This window comes from Peromyscus californicus, unplaced genomic scaffold (assembly GCF_007827085.1).
Source record: "Peromyscus californicus insignis strain IS unplaced genomic scaffold, ASM782708v3 Scaffold_4__1_contigs__length_199733344, whole genome shotgun sequence".
NCBI classification, from domain to species: domain Eukaryota; kingdom Metazoa; phylum Chordata; class Mammalia; order Rodentia; family Cricetidae; genus Peromyscus; species Peromyscus californicus.
In genome coordinates, this window is record NW_026294562.1 from 96,852,130 (window position 1) to 96,866,136 (window position 14,007).

Here is a 14,007-nt window from a genome sequence, read left to right on the forward strand (position 1 = left end):
TTATTGGGAGAGGTGGGGGAGAGAGAGAGGGAGAGAGAGAAGACAGATGGAAGGAGAGAGCGGAAAGAGAAGGGGGGGCGCACAGAGGGCCCACTTGCTTTTTAGGCTTGGACCTGCCTCAACTGAATGTACCAGGCTTTGCTGATTTCCCATGGCAGGGAGGGGGATGAGTTGTACAGGGAGATTGGAGAGGGAGCAGGAGGAGAGATGAGAGGGGGACCTCTGGTTGGTATGCAAAATAAATTTTAAAAAAATTCTTTATAAAGAAAAAAAAAGGGATATCTCCTTCAAATTCCTCTCCTCAGGGCTCTAGGAGTAGCATGGAAGAGGAGGCAGAAAGAGTGTAAGAGCCAGAGGGGATGGAGGATACCAAAAAACCAAGACCCGCTAAATCAGCATGATCAAACCTCAATGAACTCACAGAGACTAAGGCAACATGGGCAGGGCCTGCACAGGTGTGCACCCCGTCTTCTGAGTATATATTAGTAACGGAATTTTCCCAAGTACCTCTCTGAGAAAATTCCTTCCAGAGTCCTAGGGAAGACGCTACATCCAGCATGAGGTATTTGAGGGAAAGGAATCTATATGTGCACCACGCTCTTTTGTCTGTTTACTTTATTCCTTTATGACAAAACTCTATCTATACAGCTTCAGTTCCGTCCTGAGTCTCAGTGCCTCTTTGTTCCTTTTTTGTCCCCTCGTAGCCCTGGTAATAAATAAGCCCTTGTACTTTTGGTCTCATCTTCGTCCTCTGTTCTTTTGTCCTCCATCTATCCTTCCTGGCTCCTTACTCCTGGCCCTGATAAACTCTACAAGAGATCTGCCTTACCCTCTACAGAATCTCTTTCTTCCTCTCTTCTCTCTGGCCATGCGGTTCTGTGTCTGCCTCTGGAATTCTGCTCCAGTCCTTACTGCTCCTGGTTATGCAAAAAGCCTTATTGTCCTCAGTTAATCTCTCTGCTATTCCCTTAGGCCTGAAGGAAGGGGATGGTTTGAGCTTCATTTGCACAAGAAGCAAAGCTTTGCATCTAGGAGCCAGGTTGCCTCTAAAAGGATGTTTTACTTTAGTTCAGGGGCTTCAGGCTCCTAGCAGGTGGTCTAGTGGCTATTCTGTTCCTCACTTGTACTTCAATGTTTTGTTTGGAGCTGGCCCTATCTTTGGATGTAGCTAAAGTGGGATATTCACAAAAGGCAGATACTCAATTCCAATGCTAAAAAGGGAGCAGTGAGCTCAGAGGCAGAAGGCCCTGCCTACATGCGCTTATCCAAGTAGTGGCCTGAGCAGGATGCTCACACATACACATTCTATGGGAATGAGCACAAGAAATTCATAGGAGCAGCTGAATATTAAAGCTGTATAACACTAAATATTCTGTGGTAAATGGCTTCCCATTTGACAGATCCTTGGTCGGTCACAGTATAGCTTATTATATAGAGCTGGACTCCCTATTTCATGTTCTTGTGACTCGCCACATATTAGGGCTTCCAGTTTAGTGTTTTTATGGGATTTCTGAGTATGCGAACTAGTAGGTCTCTGATTTTTGAGCCATCTCCTGGGCTCTTTTTATTCTATTTTTCTGTCTTGTCCAAATTTGATATGATAGTTTCTGTTTTGTCCTATTATAGCTTATTTTGTGAAACTTTATTATTATCATTATCTCTTAGAATTTTATTTTTTTCTAGTAAGAAACAAAAAGGAATGGACCAGAATGGGAAGGGAGGTGGGGAGGAACTGTGATGAGTGTATTTGGGGGGAAAAAGGAGGGTCCCATAATCAGGGCATATTAGGTGAGAAAAGAATCTATTTTCAATAAAAAGAAAAATTACATGAATAAAATTTAATTTTGAAGCTTAGAAATTTCATTGATACTGAAACCAATGTATATAAACTTAAATTTATGCTTCAAAAACTGAGTTTTGTAATTCATGAACAAGTAGTATCTCTCTGTTAATTTAGATGCTTTTTCATTTCTCTTTGCAGTGTTTTACAGTAGAATGAAGTCCAAAAACATCCTTATTCATATCTTCAATCTATGACAAAACTGTCCATAAATATTGGTAGGAAATGACAGTGTTTTCATTTAATGGTGCCTAAAACAATAGGTAGTTGTAATGTGTGATAAGGGGATCCTCATTTATCATGCCGTATAAAAGCAAATATTAAAGAAAAATAGATCATAGACTTTTTCTAAGATGAACTATTAAATTCTTAGAAAATTATGCCAAAAAATCTCCATGACAGTGGTTAGGCAAGTGATATTTAATTACTAATTCATTAAGTAGCTCATTAACAAACAATGAAATAATTATTAAATAGGTTTCATTAAAACATGAAAATTGATAGGGTGAGAAAACAGCTAGAAAAGGAAATGTCAAGCTACAGGTTAAGAGAAAGTTTTCAGAATGGTGTCTAGCCAAAGACTTAAAATACTTAAAGAAATGTGGAAAATCATAAGAGGAAATACAGCCAAAAAGAAAACAGGCATAATATTTTAAAACAAATCCCATAACAGAAGATATGTTAAATGTTAATAGGAACATGAACATGCATTCAACATAATCCCACATAATGCAAATTCAAGCACAATGTAAGTTCATATCAAGTTCATTCAAAGAACTAGCAGTATACGCGATGACCAGTAGGTGGCATAAGACCAATTCACTTACATTGTGAGGATGACAAATGGTTCAGTCACTTCAGAAAACACCATGTCTGTATTTGAAGGTAAACTTCCATTTACCATGTCATTCTGCCGCTATACTTTTAGGTGTTTATTGATGAGAGATGAAAATAGATGTGTACTAATCATTCATATACAAATATTTATGGCAACATTATTTATAGGAACCATAGACTGAAACAATTCCAATATCCAGGAACTAATTGGTCAACAGATAAAGAAGCTGCTACATCACAGTATGTTTAGTTTTATAAAACAGTACTATGTAGGTCTGGTGAGGCAGCACAGTGGGTAAAGACACCTGCTGCCAAGTCTGCGGGTCTGAGTTAAATCACTCGGACCCACATAATAGACGGAGAGATGTGAGTCCTACAAGTTGTCCTCTGACTTCCACACACATGCAATGATATGTGTATCCCCCAGACACACAAAATATAAATAAATAAATACATATGTAATTAAACTATTAAAAGGACTAACTCAGTAGAATAGAATCTGTTTTCCAGTTCATCTTCCTGAATATAACCTGGATATGTTTATGCAGGATATCTACATATTTAAGAACATGATCACAAACTTTTTGTATACAAGAGCAATCCTCCTTACTTAGAAGATGAATTAGTTTATCCAAGATTTTCCTAAGAACTGGTGATCAGCTATGTTCATTGCTTCTCTATTTATGGTAGTTAAGAAATAGAAACAACCTAAATGTCCTTCAATCCATGAATGGATGATGAAAATGTAGTGCATCAACACTATGGAATGATATTCAACTCTAAAGAAAAATGAAACCATGAAATTTGAAGGTAAATGAATGGAACTAGAAAAGATCATATTGAATAAAGTGTTCCTAACCCAAAAAGACAAATGTCACATGTTCTCTCTCATGAGAGATACAAATCTTCAGATGTGGGAAATATCCTGGAATAACTGCAGAAACCAGAAAAGTGAAACAGGACTATTGCCAGGAAAAGGGTCTATGGAACAATGGAGAGGGGAATAACAAGGTACATATGACCTGCTAAGATAAATGAGAAAGGGCCTTTAAGGGAGAGGAGAGGAGGTAAATACAAAAGAAGGAGGGGGGATGGCAAAGGGGAATAGCAGGGTACAAATGATTTGATGGGAGAAATGGGGGAATTTAGGGTTCTCTGGAAAGGGGAAAGGAAGTAAACACAGAAGCAAGAGGGAGATGGGTTAAATAACAGTAAGAATGTCTGAAAAAGCCATAAGGAATCATACTACTCATTACCTAAGGGAGAAAACTATAGTACACATAATTCATTTTATAAACATTCATATATAGCTTGAATGAACTTCTATCACCTGAGTTGACAATGTTCCCTCCAAAAGCCATGACCACCTAATAAAATCCCCAGAACCAAAAATGAAAAGTTCTCTTTTGACTTGTCGGACCAGGTTATTCCAAACAAGGGCCTATTACTATTTCCCTTGGTTGCCCCTGTGGTGGTCCCTGCAGGTGTCATAAAGAGAAGCAAACTGCACAGAGAAAAGAGTGAAAACCTGGTGCAATTGACTTTGTCATCTGGATCAGAGTTGGGGGAGTCTAAAACCAGGTGGTTTATTATCAGCATATTTAAAACAGCAATTTTGGAAAAGGTTTCCAGGCCACAATCAGCCCAATCAGTCCAATTCCAGGTGTAAAATTATGATTAAGGTGTGTTTATACAGAGACTAATTTACAAAGTATATGTGACCATTAGGGTGGGTTCTATAGCTAACAGACCTAGAATCTAGTGTGGTCTCTAACTGATAGCATAGAAGTCAGCAGTCCATAAAGTACATGAGACATCTCCCCTAAGGATGGATAATTGTCTAGGGAAGGAAGAGTCTGGAATAATCATTCTGGAGGATTAATGTGAAGTCTGTCCCTTCTGAGAGTGAAAATGTCCCCAGGTTATTAACATAATCCATTCTCAGGTTTCTGGATGGAATGCAGATATTTGATTTGTATCTCCAGACACCCTTTATGATTAACAACCCTGAATCTTAGTGCTTTTCTAGGAGTACAAGGACCTCTGTTCCCGCAAGAGCTCCCAGAGATGGACTTACCCAAAGATAAGTTCTTATTGCTGAACATAGCATGCACTTCAGAAACAGGGCCCAGATGAACCATATCTGGAACTATCCTGAATACACCCTCCTTGAGTACTAGCTTTCATGTTACCAAAAGTCATTATGTAAGCTTCCAAAGGAAGGAGGCAATCAACAGTTCTAGCCAGTTGTAATGTCTACAACCACAACAACCAGCATGATACAATAACCTTAAGAGTGCAGTAGCTTCATGCATTACTGGGCAGTAACCAAAAGCTCTCTAATTAGACTTAAGATATGCTCAACAAGAGGGAAACTATGACTGGTACCAGAAATCTAGCTAAATATTCAGCGCTAGTGAAGTCATGATTATTTGAGGAGAAGCTACAACCAATAATTTACTAAACCAGCATATTTCCTAACAACAATTCAAACATTTGTTTTCATACCAACAGATAAGTGTTTTCCTCACTTCAAGAAAATTTCTCTCTGCAACAGAAAAAAATCAATACAGAAAAAGCACAATCAATCAAACTGTAAAGTTATAGAGTCCAGTCTCAATGGTTATATCTACAATACAATCTAAAGCCTGAGGCTCAAGGAACATTGTAGAAGAGGAGTTAGAATGATTATAAGAGCCAGAGGTTCAGAGAGTTTGCTATGAGATGTGTCTGCCAGTAATGTTAAAATCTACACCCATAAATTCACATCAGTATACTACCTAAGCATGAGCTGACTAAGAACAAAACCAATAGACATGCCAAAGTAAAGAAGGAAAAGTCCATTAGGGATCAATCCTTCACAAAGAACTACAGGCAAACAAGAAATGCTGAGAGAGAGAGAAATAGTTTTCCCCATGGCAGAATACACCCATTGGTTATCTAAAACCAAGTAGTCATCCCCAAAAACATACATATAAGTGACATTATACAGACTGAGAAGGTTGTATTTAGAAACACACACACACACACACACACACACACACACACACACATATACACACACACACACACACACACACACCAAGATGCTAATAATCCAATGGTTAGTGACAGTACAATATGGTAAGAAACATACATGTCAAAAATTCAAGAAGTTGTTCAAAGGGTGAGAATAGGGAGCGTGAGTGACTAATCATTAAAGAATTGTTTACAGGGAGGCTCTATCTGAACTGGCCTTAGAAAGATGAACTTAGTAGAGTAAGAAATATTTTCTCAATGTATTAAATGAGACATTCTTCACCTCCTATAATAAGACTCTTTTGGGGGCTAGATAATTTGTTCAGCAGTAAAGAACATTTGTTGCTCTTGCAGAGGGCCCAGATTTGATTCTCAGAACCCACATGGTTGTTCACAACCATCTGTGACTTTAGTCTTAGGATATTTGATGCCCTCTTCTGACTTCTGTGAGGACCAAGCAACCATGTGGTACACATATACACATGCAGCTAAAATATTCATGCACATAAAATTATAAAATACATCTTGAAAGGTATTTTAATCCCATTATTTACTTGCATAGATGTGTGTTGTGTTTGAATGGCCATTGATTCATTGTATATTACCGGCATTTCAATACATGGCATAATTTCCACACTTAAATGTTCAGTGTCCTGAACTGGCAAGTATAAGGATCCTAAAAGGTGAGGTATTGAGTGGGAGGATCAATGATGACAAATAGAGAGACCAAGAAATAAAGAAGACACAGGCAATAGCTGAAACAATGAGATCTTGCATAAGCTGATCATGTATGTCAAGCAAGTTTATTAAGAAGTAGAGCATCATATAACCTTTGTAGGGGGAAATTCCCAAGAATGGTGAAGAACTAAGTCATTCACTGGTGGCAAAGAAGATGAGGGATACCTGAGACACAGCTGCCTATAACACAGCTTCCAATAGATTGGAAACTACAGTCCAAGGGGAAGAGTCAGGCTCCCAGAATCTGCAACCTTGCCTCCTCTGAGGAGGCACTGGCTCCAGCCCTAGACCAGCCTTGCCAAGTCCACTCCTGTACAAGGAAACTGAACTAAAGTTCCCTTTCTCTTTTCATCAGAGCCTCTGAGAAAGTCTTGGGTAGGTTTGCACCCCCTCAGTTCAGTAAATATCTCTTGAGGTTTTAAAAAAATTATTATAGCTTCTTTTGCATCGAGATGCAGGTGTGCTTTGAAAAAACAACACACAATAAAAGTAAAAACAAAAGAGATTGCTGGAGCAAGGATGAGCAGAATGTTCCTGTTACTTATGCATTGTAGTTCTGAAAACATCAGGGCTATACTTCTCCTTCCTGCCCAGATGAGTAGTGTGGACAACTGTGAGAAAGATGGATGGGAGATAAGAAAGAGAGGTCCCAAGTAGTTTCAGTCTAGTCACTGAACACTGAGACTTGGATGTTCTCATATAGGAACTTAACCCAAACTCTCATACAATTCCATGATTTTTACACAAAAAATATCCAAGGGTTTATCTGCTAGTGGGAATCCTTGTCGGTCTCTCCCATGGATATATCCTAACTAAACATAGATTGAATCTAAAGGGAAATGCCAAGCTCCAATGCCAAGGCCGTAGAATGCAAATGCAAGTTAGGTGATGCTGCACAGTTTATAGTGTCCCTGGCAGGTATATATGCTGAGGGTCTGAACTCTCCTCAAACCCCCACAGCCCTGTTGTGTGGCTACCTATCTGATCTAATAGATCTCTTTCTTAAACAACAGCCTGTCTCAGAGTCCCTCTTTTCATAAAGTTGCTCAGCCTTGGAAGATTGTTCCTTGGAGCTCTCTACACTTGCACTGCTTCCTTCCTGCCAAGTACTAGCTACATAGTCCAGTGGTGAGAGAAGGTAGTTCACCAGGAGCTCTGTCTTCTACCCTGAGATTCTTCAGTGAGGTGCAAGATAAGACATTTTAAGGCTGTGTACAAGACCCAAGAGTGTGGGATAGCAAATGAAGAAGTCTACAGATGGATGAGAAGTTCAGGGCTGAGGACAGAATGACATCTTCCAAAACGAAAACCATCAGAACTGGAGTTTGGAAGAAGGATTTGGGGGAAGCTGAAGACATTTTCTCCAAGGTAGTGAAAACAGAAATAACCATTTATCTGAATGATTAGAGCTGGGAATGGACTATGAATTTATAAGTAACTTAAATGTTCTCCAGTTTAGAATATGATTAGATTGGAAGGAAATTCTAAGAAGTTACAACAAATAGGAGGTTGGAATACTCCATGAAACCTCAAGTAATTCATTAGGAAAATAATATTTTTAAAATACATTCCTGTGAGATTTGTGGCTAAACAACTTCGATTTGAATGTGAAAACATTTTTATCTCCATGCCTACATTATGAGATAAATTTAGATATTTGTCTATAGGACAAATAACCACATTTCTAGAGAAAGTGTATAGATTAAGAGAGAGTAAGGAGAGTACTTGACTCTATCCATAGGAGGCTCCTAGCTTCCTAGCTTACCAGTATTCGGTCTGGCTACTTACACAGCTGTTGTCTAAAGTGTCCTTTGGGACTCAGCCCATCCTGGGATAGATGCCCTGAAGCACTTTTCCTTTCATGCTGGCTCTACTCTAAATAACATGCCAGTCTCCATAAACAATAACATTGAGGCCTGGGGAAGCTTTCACAATGCAATGAACATAACAGAAAAAGGGCTGTGCCACCAAGTCTTCTTACTTCAAATTCGTGACAGTAAAAGAAAAAAATGAAAGAAACAGGAAAGTGTAGGAGAAATTAGCTTACAAACAAACAAAACAAACAAAAACATTAATCAACAGACATTCAGCTGACCGACAACACTCCTTTTATCTGTGGTTATAAATAAGCATTTCCTAGAAATGAGTTTTGACTGAGAAATGAAACTGAATGTGTCTGTTCAGTAGCAGGTCAGGAGTGGCTTAAATAACAGGAAATGTTAACTGAAGTTTCCAGGAGGGGAGGGGAGGGAAGGCTAAATCTACATTAAGCTTCCTCCAAAGCTGACTGATTAGAATTCTAATTATTTTGAGGAATTAAAATGCTGAATGTCACTCAAATTATTTTGGGCTATCTTAGCCTCTAAATAGTCCTTTGTGTCCACTTCTGTATTAGACCTAACAACTTTGTAACTGGGAGATAAGTATTTCAGAAAATACAAGCAAACCCTTATATTCTACCAATTCAAAGGTTAAAAATATCATCAGATAGGATCTGAGCCCTAATAGAGATTTCCTCCCTTTGATGTAGCCTGCCTCACTCATGTTTCCACCAACAGGTTGAAAAGTGAATTGATTCATGATTTTCATTTCTCTGTGTTTATGAAAACTTTATTGAAATACTACCATGTTGGAATACAATATTTGCAGCAAGTTGAATCATCACTCATATTTAGCTACAGAGTAAATCATATTATTCCCATTGAGGTAAGAACATCTTGTTGTTGTCAATTTAGTTGGTTTTTGTTTATTTGTTTGTACTGTGGAGAGAAGTCTTTGTCTACTTCATAAAGCACAATACTGTGCTCCCTCCATTTATAGTCAGTGTTGTCTCATTCTCTGAAATCTCAGGTATAGAAGACAGATCCTAACTCTTCTCAGATCATAGCTTTTAACTACCAAAGCACAGAAACACTAATGCAAGACTTAACAGAATGTAAAAATATAAATCATTGAAAAGATAGAGAAAGATTATGGAAATTTTCTTTGTTGTTTATTCAAGATTCACTGGTTCACTGTAATTATCTGGGAAGAGTAAATAGAAAAAAATCATTTTTATATATATTAATATACAAATGAAAGAACTACAGCATGGGTTTTTCATGCTGTGCCTTGTCCTGAAAGAGTCCATTTTACAAGCTACTCTGGACTCTGGTTTGATAATGGAAGATATTTGCACTCCTACAAGTACAGGACAGATCAACAACACCTTGTGAGTAGTAGTAATGTAAGGTCTCAATCTCTGGACAAATGGCTGAGATGTCTATTTAACATATCCAGGCAGATACTAGCTTCCAGGTTCTCCCACCATCCCCCAGGATCACAGTTACCTGTTGCAGAGTCCTGGATCTTCTCAGCACTTCTCAATCTATCCCCTAAAGTGAGTCTCTCCAGCCCTTGACCTGGGCTTCTGCTTTTCTTTCTCCAGCTTTTCTTCCCTGGATAACCTCAGCCATTTTGGACACAAAGTCTTTTTGCTTCTTGTTCTTTAGAATCACAGCTCTTCTTCATCTTCTCTTCCTTTTTCCACCCTCCCCAATAGCCCTGTTTAGTCTGGCCACTTCCAGATGCCTCTGACTATTTTCTGCCTCATATCTACAATAAAATTTCTCATCTACCATACCTAGTCGTGTCCTGTCCTCATTTTATTTTTTCATTCAGTGAGCACCACCCACACAGCACAGACTTGGAAGTGACTGTTTCTGGGAATGGATAAGTATCACCCTATAGATTTACCAGGGTGAAGTGAAACTATAGCCATTAACATTGAAGTTGTGGTGCCCTATTAGAGCTCCTTGTCTCATTAATAAAATAATTTAAGAATAGACTCAAAAAGAAACTCAAGGGAAATTTTATTTGTATTTGAAAGAACAATCTCAGGGCAGACAGGTTGTAAATCTAAGAGCAGAGAGAGAAAAGGTCATGTCTTAGAGTTATGCTGCATGGAGGTCAGTCGCATGGTGGATAAGCAGCCATCTAGCAGGAAGGACAGCTTTAGAAAAAGAGTAAAATCTAAAGTGTCAGGGAAATGATGCTCACAAAAGGGACAGAAAAGATCAAAGGGAGAGTTACATTCTTCTGAGTAATTCAGTAAAGGTGGCAGTGACAGCAGTGGAACAGACAAACTTCCAGCAAGAATGAAACAGGCAGTGGAAAGCCAAACTTTCCTTCTCCCATATCCTTTTATGTTGGCAGCCATCGGAAGGTTGTTGGCCATACCTAGGGTAGGTCTTAACAGTTCAAACTGTCTGATTAAGAGAGTTCCTCAGGACAGTGCCCAGTGGCTTGCCTTGCAGGTGACCTTACAGGAGAAACTGGAGCTGAGACAATGATACTCACTGGGCCCCACCTTGGACAGATTGCTTACTTATACATCTCTTTCTTCTATTGAAAACTCCTTTAAGGATCACAAAGATAAACATGGGAGGAGGCGAGATGTCTCTGAATCTCTTTATGCTTTTTCCATATGTGCTCATATTGAATGAAACCTTTTCCTGCTTTTTGCTATTTATTTGGCTTACCAAGGATGGATGGCAGAACCTGGCTTGTTGGGGCACAGGATGTAACTACAATCCTGTTAACACCATTGCTGAGGCTGCTTGCTTTTTTATTTAAAGCTCTGATTCAGAAAGTATGACATTCTTCCTCTTACCCAACCCCCTCCTCTTGGCAGCTAATAAGATTTGCAGGTGACCTCCCTTGTTTATTTCTCTAAAATTCCAATAAATCTGTCTTGGAGATTATTCCTCAAACAATTTTTTAGTTTTTCTAGCTACAGGAACTTACACAAGGGACCCTGATTCTAGTGAGACAAGAAAAAAAAATATAAGCATGAAAGAAACAAAACCTCAATGAGCAGGAAGGAAAAGGGAGGTGCCTGGTCCTTAGGGGGAATTCAATCCCTGCCCTCATAGAGCCCTATCTGAGTCTCAGCTGATGGTCAGCAGCCTGGCAGCCTTGAGCAAGGGGCATGATCTCCTCTCACTTCTTTCTGAACCAACAACCTGAAGACAGGTACTGGGCTTTCAGGAGACAAGTAAGTGAAAAGGGGGCATTGGGTAGACAGATAAGTACAACAGACACAGGAACTAGAGTAGAATGAGCAATGATGAAAATTAGAGACACACAGCGATTGTGACATGCTAAAGCCACAGACAGGAATTTAACATTGCCATGTTACCAAAACCTAAGGCTCGTAGCAAAATCAGACTTTGGTCCATAGCACCTCCAAGAATTAACAACAAAACAGAAATTGAATCTTCAAACAGTGCTGTACTCAGAAAGCTGGGAGCTAAAATCTACTTCCCCTCAGCCTTCTTTTTTTGGCTCTTTTAATTTCTCTTTAGAAGTTATGTCATTTGTTGGGATGGGGCAGGGTACATTAACCATGGCTTTCCTTGGAAGCATTGAAAAAATTTCCTTCTGTGATGATCCTCATCATGTGGAGTGTGCACTGCTTACAGTACAATCCTGGAGATCTCTCTCCTTGTCCTCTATGATCAGGAAGACAGCTGATTTACTGGAGCTATAAGACACTCTTAAAGGTGCCTCCTTCTCTGCTCCCTTGGTAATCTGTTGACCTAGAAGCAATGGCCAACATACTTATTTTCCTTTTAGCATTTTTATCCTCATTGATTGGGCTCTAATTATGGTTATTGAAAACTGAGACTGTTGGTTATAACAGTATTGAAGAATGAATAAAGTTAGTTGTATAGCATTAAGATAAAGCTTGACAAATACTTTTAAACAAATTTTTATTCTTTTAGGACAGAGTTTCCTATTTAAAAACCATAAGCAGTTATTTTGACAAAACATAAAATCCTTGCTACATAAACAGGTTTTTATATATCGATATTACTTTCATATTTTCTTAAATTGTGTGTGTGTGTGTGTGTGTTGGGAATATGTGTGCCACAGCATATATGTGGAAGTTCAGAGGATACCTTGTAGAAGTCAGTTTCTCCTTCTAGCATGTGAATTCTGAGGATCAAACTCAGATCCTTGGGTGTCTTTACCCACTGAGCCATCTCACTGACTCAATATACTATTGCCACGTTTTAACTTTTGGAAATCATTTTATGATACACATTAGCTTTCAGTTTTTTTCAATCTCTTTTTATTTTTATTTTGGAAAAATCTATTACCTTAAAATAAAATCGACATATCAAATCCCCTCTCATATAAAAGTATACTTTTAAAATCCATATAAAATCTTCTTACCAAATATTTTGCATTCATAAATTTTAATATCTTACATTTTACTTGATTTGTTTACAGTGTTTCATATATAAATATATATATTTGAGTGGGCAGAATTTAAAAAACCCTTACTTTCTAACAAGATATCTATATTTCAAATAAATAGGAAGCTGTATTTGAAACTCAAGCAAAACATGTTAGAAATCCTAGAGATTATTTTTTTTCTTTTTAGCCTCCTGTCTTTATGGTCTTAAATTGGAAAAAATAAGAAACTTGGGGAGAAAGTTGTTTTGTTTTTTTTTTCTTTTAAGAGGGAGAGCACAGGCATAGAGTAAATAGTTTTTACATATTAATGACACAACTCTTAGTTAAAATTTATCATTAAGATGTATTATATTGTCTTAGCTATAAATAAACTTTTGAAACTAAATGAATAAACTTTTAAAAGACATGGATGAAGTAAGCTTACTTATATTAAGAATGTTACAATTTGTGGGGTTGTATCTTCTGCAATTTCATTTATGAAAAGAAAAGTAACATTAACATATTTGACAAATATTTATGTAGGCATATTTATCATTTTGTGTGTATCACAACCTTAATGAAAATCTTAAATTAATCATTTGTATATAGGGATTATTTTTTTAAAACACAACCATGTCAATTAATTTAATCAGAAGATTTATATGTATACCAAAATATTTAATTAACATAAAACATTTCTTGTTTTTTAATTTTGTTATCTTTGACTGTTTTAAATGATAAAATTTAATTTATTACTTCTTATGAACATGTTTAGGAGTATTAACATTAATGTAGTCAGTGTTTAATTTGATAGCTTAATGAAAATTATATTATGAATTAAGGAGTGTTGGTCAAAATGAACCATGCCTAAAGTATTTCAGATATATAATCTCTTTAAAATATTTGCTTCAGGGGATCAAATATCATCTAAGTTGTATTCAAACCATTTTAGTAATTTATGAAATAGACTTTAAAATACCACTTTCCTGGGTTTATAGACATTAAGAGTACCTAAGCAGTGTAGATGTATTACATTCAGCAGTAGATGCATAGATTTCATCTGTGTTTTTCCTCTCCCATATTTTTCTTTGAGTTCATTTTTCAAAGGATTAGATATACATTAAGATTTTTAAAATATATATGGACGTGAATATGAATATTTCTAGAAACACATACTGAAAAAAATCTATCTTTTCCTCTATGACAATGTCTTTGCTCCTTAATTCTATTTACATGATATACATTTGGATCCCATTTTTTCCATTGATTTTTAAAATTCTCCATCAATACCATATTTTATTGATTGATGTATCTTTTTATTAAGCCTTGAGCTGTCAGTGTTCTGTTTTTCT

At 37.3% G+C, this 14,007-nt stretch overlaps 1 protein-coding gene across 1 annotated transcript in view; it reads left to right on the plus strand.

The window, feature by feature from the left end:
• Positions 1–11,318: 11,318 nt before the first annotated feature.
• The window catches only part of LOC128094686 (interferon-induced very large GTPase 1-like), a 31,180-nt gene continuing 28,491 nt past the window's right edge, over positions 11,319–14,007 (plus strand). Inside the window, exon 1 of the mRNA XM_052713174.1 lies at positions 11,319–11,468. The gene's annotated coding sequence lies outside the window, so the exon portion shown is untranslated. The remainder of the gene's footprint in view (positions 11,469–14,007) is intronic.